Below are 25513 nucleotides of genomic sequence, written 5' to 3'. Positions count from 1 at the left end.
CAAAGGTAGTTAGAAGTGATAACAATAGTGTAAATTGACTAACACGTATAGAATTGCGAAATCCAAAATGTTGCTCCATTTTGGATTCCTTTAGCGGAATCCAAATGAGTACCTTTGGAATCCAACACATGAGCGAAAAAACGCTGCAAATTCGGCCTGCATAAATAACTTTTATGAACAAATGTAATGAAGGTTTAAGCATAAATCATCCCAAACAGCAAAAAAGGATGCAGCACAGACCGATTTTTGAGAAATGCTGATCAGACTTATGAGGGGCCACCATTCTCCCAGAAGGTTCTCCACTCAATTATGTTTCTTACTTAGTATCCTTGCTTTTCTCGGACACTGCACAATAAACATGTAAAATGTTTCCTAGCCTTGCATGGGTTCTGGTCTCACTCTTTGTAGCAGCCACCATCAAATGTGCCGCGTAACCTTTTCCTTTTTGCTACTTGTCTGATTCTTTAGATCACTTGCTTTAGTGGACTCTCTCAGGGTGCCACGCAACACCAATAATGACCGCACAGGATCTCCCAAACCAGGTGGGGTCAGTCCAGCTCCCCATCCAACATACTTCTTCTCTTTCTGGTGGGGGACTAGCTGCCATCTTTCTCTCTCTAACTCACTTCTTCCTACACACACAGCAGTTTCTCTGAGCCCAGGCAGAGATAAGATTGGTGGTGTCTTTTCTGTGGGGCACAGATTAGCCCCCCAGTCCAGTATCGTGAAGTGTGGGGCTTTAACTGGGTTTGGAGCTGGATACTCCTTGGACCCTACAGCAGCAGGAATCCTCCTGCTGGTTCTACTTCTTAAGTGAGGGGAAATAGCACAAGAGCACTTCCAGTCTGTTTGCTCCTCAGAAGGACCTAACTAGCCATGGATACATCACTGGGAAACCTCTGACTGTGATTATCTTGGACCTCGCCACAGTCACATGTCCAAGGCAAACTGCTTGGTAAACAGATGATGCCAAACATGAAATCCCTCTGCTGCTCCAGTTACCTCTGGCTGAAATGCACAGTTCACATGGATTTTTTCACGTTCTGCTCCTAGTGGCGTCGTGCAGCGATTAAGATTGCTTTTTGGGGCCTCCTGGCCTCTAAATGTTTGGTAATATCTCCCTTAGCTGCAGACAGCTATGGGGACCTACCCTCCTGCCCAAGCTTCTGCTAGACTCATGTCCTGGGGTCTTTCTGCTGCACTATCCTGCATGACTGCATAGATTACACAACCTGCCTGCACTCCCCTGGCCCCTTGCCTCCAAGCCATTTCCAGGGCCCCTCTGTTTCTCACAGACATCTGTGACACCCCTTTGCAGTCCACCTGCAGCCATAACTATTCCACAGAAGTCCAAGGGGATGCCTTCTTTCAGGTTCTTCAGAAATTCCACCCACTACTGGAGAGAGTAAGGAAGCCAATGCTATTGGGGTTGGACAAATTACACAAAAGTCCACTGATACACATTCAGAGTGGGCCCTCCAGACAGAGGTCTGTCACCTTCCTCCTCCCAAAGTATAAATCCCTTTGCAAGGATTTAAAAGTGGAGATTTAGAATGATAAAAGGGAGAAGTTCCTGCCCACTCCTGAGATGCAACATTACCTTAATACCTATAACTCGCAATTCCTTGGCAAAGCCCATAGGCTGGTCTACCCCTAGTCACAGCATTCTCAGAATTTTCAATGTAGCAGAATCAACTGAGGTTCTGGAAGACCTCTTCCCTGAGACTGGCTTGTTTATTCTGTCCAAAACGCTAAGGAAACCCCATGTACGAGTGGTGCCTGAGTTCTACCTGCTCTCTCTTTGTCTCTGTGAGAAAGACAGGCCCAGGCTTGTCAAAAAGAGGCAGGTAAAAACACACAGATTCCTCTCTCATGAGAAAATCTGATCCTCCCAAATTAGTTTATTATTCAGGGAAAGGCTTTCAATCTCTAGCTGGCCATCAGAGTAATTAATAAAGTTAGATGACATTTTCATTACATCGGTGTAATTTACGTAACTTGGTGAATTTCGAGTTACTCTTGTTATGGGAAATTCATGAAATTACACCGCTTCGCATAATTACACACCATTTGTGTTAAACAAGTTAAGGCAAATTCGCCATTCACAGTAAATGAATGCACAGCAGCAACTGAACCTGAGTGACTGTTGTTCGCCGAGCTTTTGTTTCTGTGCACTTTTTTGTGAGAAATGCTTTCTTGTGTCACAAATTGACACGGGGCGCATTTTGCACTAAAATATAGCACTACATTTTGGATTGCATATTTCATAATTACGTGTAATTTCATGTATCTTTGCCGAAATTTCATGTAATCATTTAACAGTACTCCAGTAATTAACTTGGCTCAGCTGTGTTGTTCAAAACTTAAGTTTCATGACAGTTTGCTTAGATTAATACTGCATAACTTAAAATATATAATGGAAAGCAGATAGGTCAAAACTAATATTTTATACGTGTTCCAGATCCAGGGAAGTATATATGAAAAGCCATATAAATAACTGTTCTGCATTAAGTCAATCTAAAGTTATAGTATAAGCAGTTTCATTTTTAATACATTTAATCAATATAGATTTACAGTGCAGCAAAAAAGAAAGGGGAATCGCTTTCTCGAATCCGGATTAAATTACAAGGCTACTCAGGACATTGTCATTTTATCCTGGGTCCTATCTGTCACAGGGCTACCTGTACAAATAGCAGACTGAGTCAATAAACAGTCTTCCTCTTTCCGTCTGCACACACATGCACATGTGTGTGTACACTTGTTCATGTGTAACGATTGCAGATCCCAGCAGTGCAGCTCAAGCCGTATTTTAAAAGAAAGGCATTGGCGGTTACGCTGTTGCATTTAGTTACTTCCCCAAGGTAGCTATAGCCTCAGTACCTCTCTTATCACTGACACCACCCATAGTCTACACAATGAAATACTGGTTTCACTCAGAAAGCAGGAGTTTTCATTATACATCAGTGTCAGATCAAGAAGATCATGACAACTCAGATATGGCTGCCTGCCCAACACACCTGCATACATCCTGTGTTTCAGGCTTTTCTTGTCAACCAAACGTAGCTTTGTCTCAGACCAATGCTTGTTGGCATGCCGCACTTTAGCTCAGTATCCCCAAAGGAGAAGACCCGGGATATTTCCAGGACTCTGATATCATAACTCCACACAGATTCCTCTGCTTCTTCACAACCAAGAAACAATGGACAGTATAATCCAATTTAGTCATGTATGTAGGTGCTCCAGGGTACTAGAGAATCTGAGCAGCTTGCTAAGCAGCCCAACTTTTCAAGTCAAGTGGTGCAGTCAGGGTCCATTTGTTTATCTCCCAAACAAACTTTCAAGAATCTCCTACTATTTTCTATGACCTCCTGGATTAATCAGACATTTGATTCACTGCTCATACTTTGGCTTAAAATTATGACATATACCCACCATAATTCTTCTGACAAGGAGAAATGAATGCTAGAATGACTCTCAATGTGAGATAGAACTCATGATTCTAGTAGTAGCAACTATGTTCTGGTCGTTACAAAGCAGGTGTGGTGCACAGTCAGGGGGATGCGTTGGTTCCGAAGAGCTGCGAGGCTGTGAAGCAGAGTCCGTCATCTAGTCTGCTGTTGACATGGAATGCAAGGGACTGCGACGAGGATGCATCACGCAGGCAGGGCGATACGACGGTTCCGAAGAGCTGGGATGTAATGCAGGTATTTGCGATGGGTCCAGTCCTCGCAGCAGCAGCAATGGGTCAGTTCTGCTTAGATTTGCACTGCGCAGAAAAGGAGAGGAGTTGATTACACTTGACCCAAAGAGGCTGGCAGAGCACCTTAAACCCACATCCAATGGACTAAGGTGGCACCACTTAGCAGGGTAGACTCGCTGATGGCAGAGTCCAGGTGCAAATGCAAGGTTGTTGGGAGCCTGTTGTTTCCCTGAGGCTTCAGATCAGGAAGCCAGCCTACTAGCCCTTGGAGTCACTCTGGGTTCTGGGTTAAAGGACCAGCAGGTCTAGTCCTTCTCACCCTGGCAAGATGGTAGCAGGGAGCAGGCCAGCACAGCAGGGCAGCACCCAGAGTTCAGCAGAGTGGCAGTCTTTTCAGCAGCACAGCAGTCCTTCCTCCTGGCAGAGTATTCACAGGTCCAGAAGTGTACTAAAGTGATGGTGTCTGAGGTCCAGTATTTATACCCAATTTTGCCTTTGAAGTGGAGAGAAGCTTCCAAGGGAATTCCTTTGAGGTGCACAGACGCCCTACCTTCCTGTACCCAGACTAACCACAGGGGGTGTACAGCCCTTTGTATGGAGGCAGGACACAGCCTATTTAAGTATAAGCAGTGCCCAGCTCCTCTCACTCATCCTGTCAGTGAACACCCATCCAGTCACTCCTAAGCTCTCCATTGTGTGTGGCTGTCTAGGAGGAATACGTAAAACCCAACTGCCACCTACACCTAGTCATGTGACCCAGAGACAGGCTGCAGGCACCAAATGACTAAGGCAAGAAAATGTCAACTGTCTTAAAGTGGTATTTTCAGAATAACAATTTAAAGTCTGACTTCACCGTAAGTTGGTTTTTTAAATTGCGATTCCAGAGACACCAAACATAAACTGGCTACCTATTCCTATTTGAAAATTACACTTATAGAATGTAATAAGGTAACTTCAATGTTATCCTAAGGGTAAGGTATGCCTTGCAGTAGTGAAAAACAAATTTAAGAGTTTTTGACATGCAAAACTTAAAACACACATCCTACCTTTTAAGTGCACTGCACCCTGCCCTCTGGACTGTCCAGGGCCTACAATAGGGTGACTTATATGTATTAAAAAAAGGAAGGTTTAGGCCTGGCAAAAGTTTTAATTTGACACTTGGACATGGCAGTTTAAAACTGCACACACAGTCTGTTATGTTAGGCCTGAGACATGTTTAAAGTGTGACGTAAGTGGGTGGCACAACCTGTGCTGCAGTCTCGCTAGTAGCATTTAATTTAAAGGCCCTGGGCACATGTAGTGCCACTTTTCTAGGAGATTGTAAAAAAATTAAAAATGCCAATTGAGTATAAACCATTGTTACAAAGTTTAGACTAGAGAGCACAAGCACGTTAGTACTGGTATGCAGTGGTAAAGTGTGCAGAGTCTTATGACCAACAAAAACGAATTCAGCAAAAATGGAGGAGCGAAGGCAAAAGGTCTGGGGATGACCCTGCAGAAAGGGCCAGGTCCAACAGTGAACAGTGATGCTTTTCCATAATTTTTGATGATGATCTTGTTAGGAATTTGGCGCTTATTGCATTGATTCAGGGCCCTATGTAGGAAGCCAAATTGCGATCGCAAATGCTGAAATTCGCTGAATTTCAGCGTTTGCGATCGCAATTCGGGCAGTGTGCTATGTAGCACACAAAAACCCACACGCAAAATAAGGAATCGCAAAATTTGCGATTCCTTATTTTGCTAATGCATTTAAGGAATCCCAAATTGCGATTCCTTAAATGCAATGTAGGAAGCAACCAAGTTGTGCGATTTTGGCTTAAGGATTTGCATATTACCACCAACTTCAGGTTGGTGGTAATTTGCGATTTTATTGAAAAATGCACTTTTTTGCATTTTCAAAGTGCCATGTGGCGCAAATACATGACCTTAGCGCATGTATGTGCGCCACATGTGCACACATGTTTATTTCAGGGGTGCAACAGGGTGTCCTATTGACACCCTTGCAACCTTGAAATTGCATTCTCAATTTGCGATTCTCTAATTGAGAATCGCAAATTGAGAATGTCTTCCTATTCATTCCTATGGGCCTTCTAGCCCATAGGAATGAATGGCAAGGTATTCCTTATTTGCGAATCTCAATTTGGGATTCGCAAATAAGGAATAGGTGGGTATCACAAAATATTTTGCTAATCCTACCTACATTGCGTTTTGCAATTCTCTAATTGCGATTCCCTAAAAATTGCAATTTGAGAATCGCAAAACACGTTTTACCTACATATGGCCCTCACTGCTTTGTTCACCACCATAATATTTGTGTACATCATTGTCACTTCTCTGGACATTCCACAGCTGTAATGGTCCCTAAAACACACATCATTTATGGCTATGGTCACTCTCGCTACTGTGAATGTCTGGTCTACCTTATCTACTGCATCTATGTCCAACTCCTCAATTGCTGTACCGCTACTTTGTTTGCAGCTTACTTGAGGCTTCCAGTCATGTTCTTTACTAGGGATTAACATTATGTTTCACCATAGTCAATCAGACTGTTAACCACAGCCTCACTCTATTGCACTTCTGGAGACATGCACCACCGGTCTTCTCTCTTTCCTGCCTTCAACACCACTCTGAGAGTCAAGAATATTTTTTCGTGATACATCCAGTCCAAGTTTTTATCCTCCTTTGCCAAAACAGTTACTGCACAGACAAAGCAAACGTTGTGAGTATACCATATACAGGCTTGCCAATGCAGCTGTTCTTGGCAAGCATAAGAGAGCTGTGGAACAGCCATTCTTGGTATCAACCATCTACTAAGTATTTAATGGGCTGATTTTCTCTCATCCTTCAAGCCTCTCCTGGAATCTTGCAGGTACACCTGAAAGGGATGTATGATATTACAACGCGGGTTTTTACCACGCGTGCAGTTACATCGCTATGCCATTAGAACGCAAGTCTTTACATCGACTTGTGCTAGATGGCGTGCTGACATTAAAAAAGTGTAATTTACTATTCCAACTCCAGTCCACTTAACAGTAGGGAAGGTGTTGGGATAGTAAACTACACTATTTGTAATGTTAGCACGCCATCTAGCGCAAGTCGATGTACAGACTTGCGTTCTAATGGCATAGTGTTGTAACATCGCATGCGTTGTAACGCATGCGATGTAACTGCACAGCGTGGTAATAACCGCGTTGTAATGGCTGTTCCCCCCTGAAAGATGGCTACTCATGTGTTACCTGCACAATAGAGTGATGTTATTTCAATCATATGACAGATGGACTTAACTGTGAATTTTAGAACAATATATTGCTGTTTCAAAAAGTCAAGGAAAATGGGGCAGGATGTACAAAACATGTTTACAGTTGTAAACTTTTGATATGCCAAACTGAAGGGTTCGTACAGCAAACAATTGTTAGTGTTTTACAATGCACAAAACTGATTTTGAGAGTTGCCGAACCCATTTTAGCTTAGTAAGGGTTCTGCGAATCAGTCCAAATTAAAATTAGGAGGAAGTGTAAAACGGGAGTCTCAACCTTTTTGCAATTCGTAATGAAATGTATGAATGATTTGCCACCTCAATTGTAGTCATAAATCATTGAAACTTGACTGACTACTATTTGGAATAGAAACAAATTGTGCCGTTTGACCTATGAGTGAGTGGGTGATAGCTCAGAAGAGTGGTTGTTCTCCTTAATTCTTAATGACTTCCTAAATATAAAATATTCATTCATTTTGAAGCAGCCCCTGTCCCTTTAAAACACAAAGCCAGTCCTACTCTTTAATAGACAGAGAGTGCCTTAAAAATGCTTCCCATTTGAAATGCAAATACATGAATTGAGATACGTTGTCCCTTCCGGGCCACCATCCATTCATTCACAGCCTACCACATCGGATCACAAATATTGACTTACCTAGTTATTATTCAACAGGCAAGTTGGTTTACGTCCTTCTAGTCCTTAAATGGTACAGATCCATCCTTCAGGATCGATCATTCTAAGTAACTCTTAAATCATGTGTTACGGACGTGTTGTGCTTCACTAAAGGAGTCCCTCAGGGCTCCATTTTGAGCCCCACTTTATTCAATGTGTATATGAAACCTATAGCAGATATTATTAAAAGATACAATGTTCAAGTGGTGTTGTATGCTGATGACACCCACCTAATGGTGAATCTGTCCGAATCCTGCTACATCTCAGCTGAACAGTTTAAAGCTTGTCTAATGGACGTCACCTTTTGGATGACAGATAACTGTCTAAAATTAAATACCAACAAAACGGAGATTCTGCAGGTAGGAAGAACTCCATCAATTTGGACATCAGCTTGGTGGCCAGCGTTTCTGGGGGAACGCCCAGCCCCTAAACAAAATGTCAAGAATTTGGAAGTCGTTTTTGACTCAAAACTCTCTTTTGAAGAGCAAATCAGGAAAACAGCGGGAAAATGTCTTGGCACCGTTAAGACATTGAGGAGCATTCTTGACCTAATTCCAACTCAGTCTCGAAAAACCATAGTTCATGAACTCATCACTTCCCAACTGCACTATGGAAATGTACTTTATATGGGTGCTTCTAAAAGTAATCTCAACAGGCTGCAATGTGTCCAGAATATGTTATGTTATGTTATGTTATTTACTTTTATTACGCGCACAGATACTCGAAGAGTGTCCCGGCGCGATTCAGGGATGACAAAAATAAAAACTCGACCCTACGAGAAGAGGTAAGTTTTTAGTAGTTTTTTAAAAGCCCCAGAGTCTTCAACCAATCGGAGAGAAAGGGGGAGCTCATTCCAGGCGCGTGCCGCAAACAAAACCAGGGAGGCGCCACCTAGTCTATGTCGCTGGAAACGCGGCACCTTCATAAGCCTGAGGGAGGAAGACCTCAAGTTACGCTCCGGCACATAGAACGAGAACCTTTTCTGAAGGTATCCTGGCCCCCGACTGTTCAGGGCGCGATGTGCAAGGGTAAGAGATTTAAAAACAATCCGGGCTCTGACCGGAAGCCAGTGGAGGGAGCGACGGTAACCCTGAACACTCTGTCTGGGACCCAGCCCCCCCAGCAGGCGGACAGCCGCATTCTGGGTAACTTGAAGCTTATTGAGAGCATAGGCTGCGAGCCCAGCATAGAGGGCATTGGCATAGTCCAAGCGGGACAAAATAAGAGCCCGAACCACAGATTCCCTAGCCGCTTGAGGCAGCAACGGAAGGAATCTTCTCAAAATTTTGAGAAGACCGAAACAACAACCTGTCAGACGAGTAACCTGGCTAGAAAAATATGGCAGCAAGACTGATTCTGAATCTCCCCAAACGATCATCAGTATCAGGTGCTCTTGACCAGCTACAGTGGCTTCCAGTGTCCAAAAGAATCAGTTTCAAAGCCTTATGCGTATGTCGTTGCATACTAAATAAACAAGGCCCCAGCTATCTTCACTCCCTGATCCAAGCCTTCATACCTAATTGGAACCTTAGCTTCTCTGATGTGAAACTGGCAACAATCCCCAAGATTATGAAATCAAGAATGGCAGCAAGATCGTTTGCCTATGTAGCTGCTAAATTATGGAATTTTCTTCCGTTTGACCTCAGAGATTCCCCCTCTAAAACTGACTTTAGGAAGAAACTGAAAACCTGGTTGTTCAGTTACAATATTCAATTAAAAGCAGGTCTTGACGTCCTTTTCCCTCGGTTTCTTCTCTGTGTGATCTTTGTTCCAGCGCAGGGACACACCGATTAGGTGTAACCAAGCGCTATACAAATGATTTTATTATTATTATTATTATCTAGGAAACTTCATTATTTTGATGCACGTTGCTAGTAAATAGGTAGCATTTTAAAATGAGATGCAGGTTGCCAAATGCTGGTGCTCTGTTTCACCCACTATTTGTGACCTCACTGTGCATATCTTTAAGGCAGTTAGGCAAACAAAACTGCAGCAGCCATGCATTGCATCATCAATTACATCCAAAATGGCATCACAAATGACACCTTTAAATGAACTCCTATTGCATAGATAATGCCATTTATATTATAAAGGAGCTTGCAATCCCTGCATACAAGCTAATCTTTAATTTCTTTATTTCAGTCAAATTATAACATTTCTAGTCACATGTAATAAGAGAATGATATAACTTCTTAACTGTAGTGAGTATTTACAGTTCAGTTGTAATGTCAAATTCCTACTCTCAGAACCAGCAGAAAAGGTGAAATAAAGAACACAGAACATAATTACACCTTCAGTTTAAACAATCTGAATGAAAACTGGATTTTCTTCATCTGTTTTTTTTTTTAAATGTGCTGGGATCAGCATAAAAGGAGACATTAATGGCAACATGTTCATTTTTGACAAAATGTTTAGTCTTTCTGCACTATAGGTAATTACAGGAAAGATAGTGCATCTCTGCATAGTTCTGCACATACTGAGCAACAGCATTTCTTAATCTAACTTATATTAAACTGATTCTAATATATTCTTGCAGCAAATTACTAGTCACTTTTTGGTGTGTTTAATTTTGTACTACCCCTTTATTCTTCGGGCCCGATTTACAAAGGTAAACTTCGACGAAAGTCTACCGTTACTGCTTTCTGTATTCATAAAGGGCATGTATGAGTAGTACAGTTAGAGTTTTTGTCTTACATTTCATTGAGACCAAAACTGAGAGAAAAGTCTAACTTTACTCTTCGTAAATGCCCTTTGTGAATACCGAAAGTCATAAAGTCAGACTTTCATCTCAGTTTACCTTTGTGAATCAGTCTACAAAAACACTCTCTCTTTATGTGAAAGAGCAAGACACCAGTGATTTAAGGGGTGACAGCATGAGTAAAATAGCCTTATGTTATAAAGGATATTGCAAGTCATCCCAGGGTTCTATGATCTTAAAAATGAACTACATTTTTGATTTTGCTCCTCTATAAAGTCACAGAGCTCCTCAGTGAATTTTAATATCTGTATAATTCATGGCACTGGGTACCTTTTAAAAAATAAATGCATTGAAAACATCACTGATTTTAACAATAATGCCATCACAAGTCATACGATTAATAATGTAAATGATTGTGTAGTGGCAATGATTATTTATATAGCATTCACAACAAATTAAATTTTCTCTAAAGTACTTAACTAATATGTGATATTCCTGCCCAACTCAAAGGTACTCAATTTTTTCAATGTTAGAAGCATAAAATGTAGAGGTTACATGCCAATCTTAGAAGGATGAAACTTAGAGATTGCAGTGTAATGCTAGACACAGAAAAACATAGGGGTTGCAATATTTAGATTTATACCTAGCGATTAGGGGGCCTATGCTTCCCTCTGAGAAATTATAGTAGCCCAGAAACATGGCCTTTCCTGTTCCTGCCCAGCTTTGTTGCATCGAACTCCAACCATAAAAACAAGCATAGGTCATCTCTCTATTGAATTAGCATTAAAGAAATTGGAGATTTGATCAAAGAATGCATTATTTGATTAATCATTGCAATATTTAATACATTAGAATGTCTGACCTCCATACCACTAGACACTCAGATTAGTTGCTTAGTGTTTGAGATGAGTTGGAACGCACTGTCAAGGCACATGACATTTATCATTTGAGAAATTATTTTAAACAGTTGAGAACCTCATATTTTATAGGGACCACCTAATTACAGCACCTTATATCCAGCCCTGAACATTTTACCTACAAATCATTGGTTTTAGGTATATTAGTCTAATAAGTTCAATGGGTGTGAAACAAGACTCTAACATCCAGAGTGCAATAGACTTTCACACATAAGTCCAGTACTGGAAACCAGGTCCATAACATCCTGGAGGGAGGCGGTCACACTACTGTTTTTGGGATGAATTTAACTTTCTTTGCTGTAAAGCAGGGCTGTCTACTGTACATCCAGGATGTCAGGACCAATGCCAGTTTGTTACGATATCCAGTTATAAATTTTTTTTACATTCAATTAAGCTAAATAGAATTGTTAGTGTCTAATAGAATTGGCCAAATAACTTTTAAGACAAAAAAAAAAATCTTACAGATTTACCTGTTTGGAAATCCAGATGGCGCTTGACAGGTCGTATGGACCTTTGCCACTGTGGTGCAAATGGAGCTGGAACAAAACACAAGACATGCATAAAATATCAGCTGCCAGATCCTTAATGTTTAGTCAATGATGAGAGGTTGAAGAAGTTTTCAAAACCTTTATTTATCTTAAATGATTAGTATAGTTTTGTCATCTTTATTCAGGTTAATCAGGTTTACAAAAATATTGAATAAAAGGTTGATTAGTGACAGCATAAATCAATGCTGATTGTTCCATAAAGGAGATCGTCACTAGACAAGCTGAAGGACCCAACCTACCCTACATAGAGAGACCCATAAAAAGTTCCTATCAGAAAAGAGCAAGATTTTGGAGCATAGTTAGAGACTAGAGTTTCCCATAAAGTGTTGTTCTGGAAAACTCAGAGGAGTTCCCCACAGTTGCTGTAACAAACGTCAGATTATCAGTGATAGAAGAATGACCGTTGCAGTAGCATTGATCAGAGAATCAGAATAAAGGCACCTTCAGCAATAGCTGTTGGTAACAAGGAGCAAGGATAGGGAGTGACTCTCCTACAGCAGAGTTATAAGGTGTCTCCTTCTAACTCACCAAGAATTCTCATCAATATAAAATCACACAATAATGTAATGAAACTTAGTAGGTGTTTAAATCCCTCTTACAATGAAATCGCTCATTCGATGGTGTTGTCAACATCCGTTGCTTCTCCTCTCGATTCCCACGGTAAACATTCATGCTGGTGTGTAGTTAAACACTGTAGCCATTGCTGAAAATATGGAATGGAGGAAAGATCTCATGAGAACCTTCTTAACTAAGCTAAAGCTGCGAATAACCGATCTCCCTCCAACAGATTTACTGGGCTCTTATCATAGACCACAAATTGGTGCTTCTCTTTAAAGTTTCCTATTTTCACTGCGACCTCTTCTGAAATCTGATTTTGCATTTGTTTATTTGTTACCCCAACTACTTGGATCGTTTTCTCTGAGGGAGGAATGTCTGGTACTTCCACTGTTCTGACAGTGGAACTGGTAGCTCCTGTGTCGTGTCTACCTCTAAGACAGCACCACGTACGCAGTCTCCTTCCTCTCTAGGTACCGTCATTGGGAATTATCAGAAACAGATTCATCAGTTTAGAACAAAGGGTATTGACCTAGGCCATTCTGATTCTGATTCTGAAATTGTGGCATAGTATTTTGAAACTGGTTTGCATTAAACTTCAGCATCTCATTTAAATTAAACCTTGGATTCCCCATTTGTGCATTAGCAGGGAATGTCATATGGGCTTAATTTAGCATGAGATTTTGCATCTGCTGCATCGGCATTCTAGGAACTGGTCTACCTTGTGAATCCTTCATTAATTCTTCTGCATTTTTAGGATTAAATCGACATTCTTGTTTCAATTCCCCATCTTATGACAGACGTGAAAGGCAGTAACCTTTTTTATTGCAGCAATATCCATCCCAGATCCCTTACCCATGAGAACACCTCTACACCTCTACCTCTGCTGTGGGGCACATTCATTCCACCTTGGTTACACGTAAGTACAGACTGTGGAGCAACCACTCCCTGCATCGTTCCTTGATTTCCTGCAAAAGACGGGTTCAGAATACCTTTCTGAGCCAACATAAATTTCTCCTTTATGTTTCTCTGCTTCATGTCCAATTTATCACTGCAGTATTTTGCATAACGCAAGATTTAGTTAAACAACTTGGTCTGCCATCAGATCACACTTTGCGTAGTGTGAGCACTAATTTCAGGTTTCAATCCTAATTCGAACTGAGACACAAAAAAACCCATATCCTTTTCTTCAGGATACTTACATCCACTATGCTGTTTGAACACCCACCTTAACCTCTCATGGTACTCATGAAATGTCTTCTTCAGCTCTTGTGTAGTTTTTTTAATCTCTAACCAATCAGTATCTTTAGAGGTATTTTCCCTTTCAAAATAGGCATAACCGCTTCATAATGTTATATCACAGGTGGTGATGGTGCACCTGTCCTTTTCTCTCCAGGTGGTTCTCCTTTCAGCCATTGTATGGACACTTTACATTCTGCCTATAAGACAGCTGGTACCACAATATCAAGAAACGCATCCAAATCCCTTCACGGTATCTTCAACATCTTTACAAACCTTTCCACTTGTGCATATCACTGTGCCGGCTTGTCTCTCAATTTTTGAATTTTTTTGTAAATGCTGTAAGGTCACTTCTATTTCAATACACATGTACATATGTCCTTCCAGGTACTTCCCTCAATGGATATGCTGCTAGCGCATCCCAATTCAGTTCATCTTGCTTCACCTCTGCTTCTCTCTTTTTCTGTTTATGTTTCTTTGCCCATCTGAGTTCCAACTTCTCCACATCATTCCGTCTGCGAATGCATTTGGTAAGTTCAATAAGGTGCAAATGCCTTCCTGTAATCCTCATGTTTTCTATTGCTTGATCACTCAACTCAACCCTATAGCTATGATGCAAATTCACAATGTTAGAAAGATCCATATCGTACTTCTTTGCTATCATTGCCAATTTATCGTGTTCCATAGAAGCCCTTCGAGTCATCTCCTTACACAGGTAAATTAATTCATTTATCTGATATTGATCCAGATGATCAAACTTCAGACAGCCCTTGATTAGCTCTTCTGATTTAATTTGTAATTTTGAGATATTCAAAGTTCTGTCTTTTCTTGTCTCTAATTTGTTGATGGCTCTATGACATATGCTCTTTTCTCTCTAGTAATCTCTTCAAGGTGGCAAGTATCCCTCTTTATTGACATATAAGTAATTAGAGGTAAGGGAGTAATAAAGACTAGAGTCCCACCTCCATCTATTAGAGCATGCAAATGTTGTGGGGGTCTGCACAGTACTAACTGTGTGTTTTGAGTTCTTGGTACATTTCGTATAACACACTTCATCGTTACGACTTCTGGCCTTTCCTCAATTTTGTATGGTGCATGTGCAACCACTCGAGATAAAGCAGGAATATTCCCAGAGGGGACCACAGCTGGTAGTCATCTCACAACTGGTGGAGCAATTTGAAAAACCTATAAAGGTCGTTAAATTTGAAGTGGATCTGGATCCACTAGAGCTGTAGCTATTGTCTTACTGGCACTAGCACTTAACTCTCCTGGGTTAGAGAAACTAATAGGTGATGGTGGTCAGGAAGACAACATCTGTTCTAATATCTCGTCTCCCGAATCTGTATCTGACTCATCTCCCTCTTGCCTAGCATCATACTTATTCTTCTTTTCACACTCTGATGTAAGAACCTGATATAATCTGGTTCCTACAATAATACCCTTGCTCCATATATTCTGTTCCACATCCCATTGAGCATTTGCATAGTTTTTCATTGCGCTTTCTGTCCTTCTCTGATATTTCTCCTTCTCTTTGTCTCGAGCTACATTCTCCCAAGCATGAAAAGCATCATACTGCATGCGTCAGGGTGGTAGCTTCATTTTGTACAATTTTCCCTTCAAATGATCTAGAAGTCTGGTATTAAATGTCCCATACCTAGAAAAACTCAAAGCACCCTCATATTCCATAATCGTTCTCTATGGTCGATGCCACTAACAAGAATTTAAACCATGTTCTGTAGTCATAATGTATGCTGGAGTACCTTCAGGAGGTGACTCCTCGCCTTTACCTACAGGAATAATGACATCTACCCTTATCAATTTTTTAAAATCCTTAAACATTCATGATGACAATTTATTTTACAAAATTATTCACGTAAACCCAAATGTTTTGATTCTGTTTCGTATACGTCAATTTCTGTTCCCCAATCAAATGTTAGCTATTAATTTCACGTGATTACCAGATCCAAAGACAATCCTCAAATAGACAGTATCCAATTACAGCACGACGCTGAAAACGCACTTGCCAATGGCAGCAAGAAAGCACACCAACTATCCAATCCCAGAACTAAACATTATGACGTACAACCTCACTCCTCGCAGCAGTCACCCTTCTTTACAATTTATCGTCGCATTTACACAACTTTCTAAACAAGTTCTTCAAACAACTTCTTATTTGCTCTACTAAAGAAATTTAAGTATCATAACCACTCAAGAGTATTCTGCACTCGCAAGTGAATTCTCGAGCAGCAAAAAGTCATGCAGGTCAATGCAGTTTCACCCGATTGTGCAATAAGGTTCCACTAACATCAAACAAGATTAATCAAACACAACAGCTTGTCCCTACTGTTACCGATGGAAGTGATGGCACCTTGTACCCCACATCTAACTCTCTGCAAACAAGTTTAAAACATTTATTATTATTGTGGGATCTTTTGACTGCAATGAGCCTGAAACTCAACTCCTCTTCTTCAACAACTTGATGCTTCTATTACTCACTCATACACCTTATATGAAATACACATTCACAACCGAAACACTTACAACCCAAACATTTTCACCCTATCAATACTCCAACCTTCAAAGCCACATCCTCCAATACCACAATCGCCTTCAAATTTTGCTTCACCACACCGTCAGGATCTGGACACTGGAAACTGGAATTGGTGATTATTTTAATATAGTTTGGGTACTACATTAAATGCTCCATTTGGAGTGTAAACCATATCCTCTGCTACTAGAAACTGTTAGCAGCTGATAGGATTGGCCAAATGGTATTTAAGACTAAACACCTCGGCCTCATTTATGTGGCCCTACTGGCAAAATTGCGCTGCCATAACGTCACTTTTTTCACATTCCGGTGGTCCAAAGTGCCACTGGCATATTTATAAGGCTACGTAAAGCCTCATTGCATGGCTTTTCATGACCTTCTAAATATGTGCCCCTTTTATGCAGAACACTGCATGAAAGGTGCATTCTATGGGTGTTTCTGGGGGCGATCCCAGCAACAGCCATGTTTTTTTTACACTGCCCCAGAATTACGAGAAATTCTATGTCTGAGGCAGTGCCAAAAACATATGCCTCCCCAGAGCAGGCGTAAGCGAGGCACAACAAGGAGAAATATCTTCATTTCACCTCGTTTTTCCTCTTGATATGTGTTCTGCATTCTGCAGCACACATAGAAAGAGAAAAAAGCCTCTTGTGATTGTTTTTGTGCAGGAAGATTTTCTTTCGGCACCATGGTGCAAAGGGGTCTGCGTTGGCATACGGCAGCCCATTGTGTGCCGGCGCAGGGGAAAAGGACAGGAATGTTCCATATCTACTAGATGCGGCACACTCCTGCCCTATTCTTTTGCCATAGGGCAGCGCAGCAGCAAGGCCTGCTGCGCTGCCCTAACGGCAATAAAACCCTTAAATTAGGCCCTTCGGGGCTTATTTACAAGCCTGTTGCACCGCCGGTGCATCACTTTTTGTGACACACCGGTGGCCCCTTCTGCTGCCCCATATTTATATGGACAGGAAAAGCCACTCTGCTTGGCTTTTCCTGTCCTTGTAAATACGGCCCCTTTACACATAGCGCTTTGCGTGAAAGGGGCGGTCCATGGGTGTTGCTATGGGTGCTCCCACGCAACACCCATGGAACCTGACACATTTCCAGATATACGAGAATCATAAATCTGGAAATGTGTCTGAATGCTACGCCTCCCCAGGGGAGGCGTAGGGAGGAGCGAATAGGAGAAATGTATTTATTGCTCCTCATTTTTTCCCTCTTTCTATGCGTGCTGCATTCTGCTGTACACATAGAACGAGGAAATCACCTCTTATGATTGTTAATGTGCAGGAAGGTGTCCCTTCCTGCACATAAACAACCATTTAAAAAAATTACTTTGCACAAGTTATTTGTGTGCTAATGCAGCACACATAGAACGCCATTTCAGAATGTTTACGTGCAGTGAGGGACACCTTTCTACACATAAACAATCATCCCCTTGACGCAGGAATCCTTGCACCATGGTGCAAGGGTGCCTGCATTAGCGCATGGCAGCTACTTGTGCGCAACAGCAGGGGAGACCAAAGGGATTTGTCATATCCTTGTCGCTATGATGCATCCCTGTGCTTTGAAAGTGCCTCGGTGTGGCGCAGCCAAAGGGCTTGCAGTGCCGCACTGTGCCACTTTCTTGTAAATGAGGCCCCCTCATCTTATAGATTTACATGTTTGGAAATCCAGACCGTGCTTGACAGGTCGTATGGACCTTTGCCACAGTGGGGCGAATGGAGCTGGAACCAAAAACAAGTCATGCATAAATCATCAACTGCCAGATCCTTAATTTTCAGTCAATAATGAGAGGTTGTAGAAGTTTTCAAAACCTTTATTTATCTCAAAGGTTTAATATAGTTTTGTCATCTTTATTCAGGTTAATCAAGTTTACAGAAATATCGAATAAAAAAGTTGCTTAGTGACAGCATAAATCAACACTTTGGGGCCTATTAGGATGGCAGTCAGAAAATCTCCCCTACCGCCATGGTAGTGGGAAAAGACCGCCCGTAAGGACCGCGGCACTACCGCCAATCCAATTCCGACGCTTCGCAGTTGAAATCCAACTGCGGCGGTCAGATTCTGGCGATTACTATTGCGGCGGTTGCTGCTGCCAGCAGCACTACCGTGGTGTGAAAAGGAGCATGTCATGCATGTCACTGCACTTCCACCTGGTACAGGGACACGTAGGGGGTACCATGGGTACACCCCAATGTACCCACACACCCCCAACACATTGGATGCCCACAATGGCCCCCGGAGATATTCTCCGCATGCCTTTCCATGGCGTTTCCACCGCCGCGGAAAGACTGGCTGCAGCCGGCATCATAATCATGCCAGCAGAGCCTAGCCCTGCATCATTGTAGCGGTCCAGTTCTGCCCGCTAGGTATGCGTGCGGACTGGTACCGGCAGAAAAGTGGCGGGCGTAGATTCTCACCGCCACGGTTGTTACCGCCATGCTAATGGGACCGGCGGTTTTCAGGGTTGCGATCGCGGGTGGATGTCTGCCGCCGGTCCTGCGGTTGCCACTGCCGGCCCCACGGTGGCCATCCGCCCGCCATCCTAATAGACCCCAAAGTGTTCCATAAAGGAGATCGTCACTAAACTATCTAAAGGACCTAACCTACTCTACGTGCTGAAACCCATGAAGAGTTCTTTTCAGAAAAGAGCAAGATTTTGGAGCATAGTTAGAGACTGGATTTACCATAAAGAGTTGTTCTAAAAAACTCAGCCGTGTTCCATACAGTTGCAGAAATAAAAGTTAGATTATCAGTGAAAGAAGAATGATCGTTTCAGGACCACTGATCAGAGAAATCAGAATAAAGTCACCTTTACAAGTTCATTTACAAGTTCATTTTTATTGTTTGACTACTTAAAATCATTACAAAAACCCCCCCAGAGAACAAATAAATAAATATTACATAAACTGAAACCTTGTTGTTCTGAATAAAATCCACATCACTTGTCAATAAAATTTAAGTTTAAAAACACTTGCATTAGCAACTTTAAACTTGAAACAACAGAATTATTAAAGTAAAAAACCCATTGGGGATACTGTTGATCTCGTTATACTCGTTTTATTTGGAATCTCCGTCGGCTTGCCGTAAGAGTCTACTGACTAAATTCATGTATTTAATTCCACAGCATGCCAGTATGATCGACGTACCCTCTAGCCAGCAAATCACCGCTTGCCTGCTGTAGCGAATATTCAGCTCATTGAAGATAGATTTCAAGTACTGTCTCCTTTGGTCTAGAACAGCTGTACAGGCACATATTAGGTGGATTAAAGTTTCCTTTTTAAAACCACATAGTCTGCAGGACTCTGATTTAAATGGTTTTTTCCACTGTGGGTATAAGTCCTTTGCCTCGTGCACGCCCATTCGAAACTTTAAAAAGCTCATTTTTAACTGTGAGCTAAAATGGGCGGATAAATATGGTTGTGGCCTCAAAAGTCTGTAAGAATTTATGACTGTCCACCCGTGCCGCCGCTTGGTGAGCGCTTTTTTGTCAGCCCACAAAGATTTCTTTTTAGCTGCGCTGTTTACTATTTTACCAAACTTCCTCTGTCCAACCCATTGGCCCATGCTGCTTGTAAATCCATCTCGGCCAGGGACTCGCTCAGAAAGCTTCCCCAGAAGTTCGGTGTTACTAGATCCCCCTGGAGCTTAATTTCTTCCCAGCATAAGCTATTCAAGGTATCCGGGTCAGAAGAGCGGAGTGTATAGCAAAGTTTAATAAAACAGCTCATTCCTCGGAACTTCTGATGCTGGAGGCCGAATTCCAGTCTGACCTGGGAGAGCGAAGCAGATTTTGGCAAGTCAAAGACTGCTTTATAGATCTTTGTCTGCAGTTTATTCAATAAGTGCGCTTCTTTGCCACACCAAGAGGCCAAGCCGTAGGACAAACTGGGTTGTATTTGGGCGGCCATTAGTTTAAGCAAGTAAGAGAAGTTTGGGCAGTCCATCTTTTTACGTAGTAATTTATATGCATAAATTAATGAATGTGGCTTTGCTTTTAGTGCCAGTTTGTGTTCTTTATAAGTTGCACCCTGCCCAATTATTACACCCAGATACTTATATGAACTAACTTCTTCAACGGTTGCCCCCTTAGCCAACCATTTAAACTTGAGTTTCTTGCGATCCACTAGGCGCACTATTTTTGTTTTCTCTTTGGTTAGCTCCAGTTGTTCCTTGTCCAAATAGGCTACAAGGTTATTTATTGATCTCTGTAGGCCGATGGGAGTTTGGCTCAACAGACCTATGTCATCCGCATATTGTAGTATGGCAATTGGCACGTTGACCATTTTTGGAGGATGTGACTCTGTTTTTTCAATGTAAGGTGCAATGTCAGATAAAAACAGATTGAATAGACTGGGGGCTAAAACACAACCTTGTTTTAAGCCGCTTTGCGTCTGAATACTTGCAGTTGTACTCGAACCATCGCCCAACTTGACTCTTGCCCAGGTATCCGTGTGCAAGGCGATTATAGCGTTGAGCGTTGTGATTGGCAGGCCCCATTCTTTAAGTTTCTTCCAGAGCTGGCTCCTGCTCACTCTGTAAAATGCAGATTTGATGTCAATAAAGCAAGCGAACAACCGGAGATTCCTTTTTTGCGCTTTTTCTGTTAAAAGAGCAAGGGTTACGAGATTGGTTGTGGTACCCAAAGACTGCTTTATAGATCTTTGTCTGCAGTTTATTCAATAAGTGCGCTTCTTTGCCACACCAAGAGGCCAAGCCGTAGGACAAACTGGGTTGTATTTGGGCGGCCATTAGTTTAAGCAAGTAAGAGAAGTTTGGGCAGTCCATCTTTTTACGTAGTAATTTATATGCATAAATTAATGAATGTGGCTTTGCTTTTAGTGCCAGTTTGTGTTCTTTATAAGTTTCACCCTGCCCAATTATTACACCCAGATACTTATATGAACTAACTTCTTCAACGGTTGCCCCCTTAGCCAACCAATTAAACTTGAGTTTCTTGCGATCCACTAGGCGCACTATTTTTGTTTTCTCTTTGGTTAGCTCCAGTTGTTCCTTGTCCAAATAGGCTACAAGGTTATTTATTGATCTCTGTAGGCCGATGGGAGTTTGGCTCAACAGACCTATGTCATCCGCATATTGTAGTATGGCAATTGGCACGTTGACCATTTTTGGAGGATGTGACTCTGTTTTTTCAATGTAAGGTGCAATGTCAGATAAAAACAGATTGAATAGACTGGGGGCTAAAACACAACCTTGTTTTAAGCCGCTTTGCGTCTGAATACTTGCAGTTGTACTCGAACCATCGCCCAACTTGACTCTTGCCCAGGTATCCGTGTGCAAGGCGATTATAGCGTTGAGCGTTGTGATTGGCAGGCCCCATTCTTTAAGTTTCTTCCAGAGCTGGCTCCTGCTCACTCTGTAAAATGCAGATTTGATGTCAATAAAGCAAGCGAACAACCGGAGATTCCTTTTTTGCGCTTTTTCTGTTAAAAGAGCAAAGGTTACGAGATTGGTTGTGGTACCCATACCTTGCCTGAATCCTGTCTGAAACTTTGGGATTATGTTTTTTTCCTCCATCCAACATTTCAACTGAATTAACATGCACGAGGCGTACAGTTTTGCTTCCACGTCTATCAGTGAAATTAATCTATAATTCCCAGGCTTACGATGGTCTCCCTTTTTAAATATGGGGTGAATGATATTCCCCCTCCAAGAAGCCGGGATATTGGACTGGTTGTAAATCCCATTGAAGAGTGGAGTAAGATAGGAAGACCAAAACTCTGGGTCATTCTTGAAAAAAGCGTTAGGGATACCGTTGGGGCCAGCCGCTCCCTCGGGTTTGAGTTTCCGTATAAGCCCTCTTAGCTCATTCCCATTGGTCAGGGTATTTGTCCCGCACATGCTTGACGCTGATTGTAGTGAGCTATCTTCCACATAAGCTGGGGTGGTGGAGTCTTGTATTTCTTTTTGATCATGATCTTCCCCAAGGGACCTTCCTACAAGTCCCGTCCCTGCCTTATTATACAATGATTGCACATGTTTAGTCCGGTTTGTCTGCTCCGATTCCTGCTTCTTGCAGCAGTTTTGGACCAGTTGACAGCTTGTTAATTATACCCCAAAACTCACTGCTGTTGGGCTTTTTACTGGCGGATAATAATTTCAGCCAAATGGCTCCTCTATGCGCTGTTTTAGCTTTCCACAGGTTCCTCCTGTAGGTGCGCCTCAATACATACAGCTTCATTTTTCCTGTTTTATATCCCATTTTTTCTGCTTGTAATAACAGTTGCACTTCTCTTGCGATCGCTCTTTCTTGATTTCTGAGGTCTTGGTTAAACCAGGGATCGCTTCTGGTCACCATTCTTGGGGTACGTCCCAAGGAGGCCGGAAATTTATGAACTAGAAACTGAGCCAAATGCTCCCAGGTATTAACACGATCATTCTCTGATTTGGAGCCCTGTTTAGCCACGAAAAACTTGACTATCTCCTGAATGGATTGGGGTACCACTCCCCGCCATTTTAGCTTTCGGAGATTACATTTTTCCGGGGTGTGCACGATGGATTTAATTTTTTGTGCATGATTAACTTTTTCAATCATGTTTAAAACGAGAGGCAAATGGTCGCTTTCGGCTCGTGGAGTAATACTGAGTTTATTAATTTGTGGGAGCATGTTATTACTAATAATTATGAAGTCTATTGTTGAGGAGGTTTTTCCACTCAAATATGTTACGGCTGCGGGGCTGTCTCCCCTGACATTTCCATTCAGAATTGTCAGGTCGAGAGTATCTAAATTGCTCACAAATGCTCTTGTTCCCTGAGTAGCTTTTCTTTTGCTTCCCCACTGATTAGCTAAAAGGTTGCTGTTAAAATCTCCTGAGATCAATAATTGACAGTTCTCATGGCTTCTCTGCATTGATATTATTAATTTGGTTAAAATTGTGTATTTTCCCTTCTGCTTTTTTCTTTCTGGGGGAATATAAACATTGATTAGTAGAAGTTGCCAGTTTGATTCGTTGGGCGTTTGGTTACTACTTACTTTGGTCATTTGGATCCAGTTGACCCCAGTGTCTAATTCTTCCATTGCCCAGATCAGTTTGTGTGAAATAAATGTTGATAGGCCCCCTCTCGGATGTCCGAAGTGTGAATAGCTTTCTGCCATACAGTGATGATCTGTGAATCCTGGAATTGAACTTGCAACCAGGTTCCAGGTTTCCTGGAGCAGGATAATGTTGTGTTGAGTAAAAAATAGTTCGGTTTCTTGATCTTGCCCCGTATCATTAAATCCGTGAATGTTCCACGAACAGAGCGAGATATTGACTGTGCACGCGTCTTCCGCTTTGAGGGCCGTCCTCCTCTGTGTTTTTTTGCTTATCTTTGCTTGGTTAGGGATGCTTATTGTTTTATATTCTAGGCACCCAGGACCAGTCCCTAGATTCCTGTGAGCTGCCCTCGGTAATATCGGGGCTTTCTCTTGTATCATTTCTGTTATTGCTGGGGGGAGCTGTTGGAGAGTTGGCACGTGCTCCACGTACACATGTTGGATGGATTTTCCCCGATCTGTTCACTTCATTTGAGTTTTTGAGAAGGGGGTGCGGATACCTTGGGCGTTCGTAAGCCTTTAACGTAATTCCCCATACTCCAAACCTTCCGCTCATTGATACTATTTTTTTCACCAGGTCCTTTGAGGACCAAGTTGTCAAAGTCTCTTCTGTTCCCAGCCCGGTTGTTTCTATGAATTCAACCGAAGTTAGGTCGCTGGAGCGGGTTCCTTTTAATTCTGGGATTTCGTTAAACAACCTCAAGAGATTTCCTCTGTTTAGTGTGTCTTGTGTTCCCTTTGACGAATATTCTGGTATGAACGATAATTTCAGTTCGAACTCGTCCGGTTGGATGTACTCGGTATGCAAGAGGGGTTCTTTTTCCTTTCTTCCACCTTCAGTTATTAAGGTTAATGGGGTGTTTTTTTCACGTTGCGGAACATACACAGAGGGATCCGAAGTTGTTGCCTCTGTACTCAATTTCGGAGTTCCGGGGCTTTTTTAAATGTTTTCCTTTTTTGCGGCTCCCGTTGGTCCTGGTTGAGAAGTTTGCATAGGCGAGACTTTCCCCTTATCGTTACTGCAATTGATTTTAGCAAGTTTTCAGGCTTGGGAGGTGTTAACTGATCCAACATCTTCACTGGAAGAGGATTATAATTTTCCAGTGCTAACTCTTTATTTCTTTCGTCTTGTTGTAAATCACATTGTTGTATGCTCCGACCTTTACCTCTCCCCGGGGTACTACTTCCCGAGGTATACAAGAATTTTTCTTGACCCACTCCTTTATTACCTCCTGTTTTTCCTCCTTGGTGCTGGGCTATCGAGATGACTTTTTGAACTCTTTTGTCCTTTGGGTGGGAGTTTCCGGCCCCTTGTGTAGTTTGAGAGGTTTGAAATGAGGAGGATTGACTAGTGCCCTGTTGCTTTTGGTAGGGCAGCTGATAATCTTGAGGGTGATCACTTGCGGGGCAAACCACCCGATATGGGGAGGAAGTATTCTTTTTCTTTTCCCTAGATGATTTTACTGTGAATAACGGGAAAAGATTTTCCGTTACAAGGCTGGGTTGTTTGTTGTATTTAGGCCGAGCCTTTCTTGCGCGTTTTCTTTCCCTTTTAGTTGGTTTGGCAACCTCAAATGCTTGTTTGGCAGGGCTCTCTGGGGCATCTATTAAGTTAGATTGAGTGTCGATCTCTGTTTTTACTAATTCGTCGTTAATATCGCTTAATTCTTGTATTATTTTTTTAGTTTGATTTTCACTTTTCTCTTGAACAACGCTTTTTTTGGGGGGGTTTGTAAGGTGCTTGCTAGTGCACGATAGTTTTACTGCCCCTAGGACGTCTTTTAAAATTTCGGGGAGGGTTGCCAGTTTCTCAATTATTGGACTGCAAAAGCAGGTTGACTTATTTTTATTTGTATGTCTTTGTTGCTCCAGATTTTCCCTTCTTGAAAGGAGGGTGGTTATTAAATCTATTTTGCTGTTTACGCCTGAAATGTGACTGGCAATAAGATTTACAATATCAATTTGGACGTCCATTTTATCTGACTGATAGTTTAAAACCCTTATAGCTTGTTCGAGGGTCTGAATCTGAGTTTGCGCCCACTGCATATGGGGGTGATCTTCAAAATGCTGCACCGGGGCCTCTAGCCCGAGGTCTGATCCACTTTCAGATGAAATTGTTATTGGTAATGAGAGGTTTGGACCTTTTGATTGTTGCTTAATCGTTGTGGAGCAATGGCTGGTCTCCACTAATTCTGGATACTGGGGATTTTTTTCGCCCTGAGGGCTTAACGGTGTAGATGAAACAAGCTTGGATCTCCTTTGCGGGTTTTTTTTATTTGAACCTGGGCTAAAACAGACGTTGTCCTGGCAGTTAGATTC

This window comes from Triturus cristatus, chromosome 8 (genome assembly GCF_964204655.1).
Source record: "Triturus cristatus chromosome 8, aTriCri1.1, whole genome shotgun sequence".
Lineage (NCBI taxonomy): Eukaryota > Metazoa > Chordata > Amphibia > Caudata > Salamandridae > Triturus > Triturus cristatus.
The sequence above is the reverse complement of the archived record's forward strand: the minus strand, read 5'-3'. Positions refer to the sequence as shown.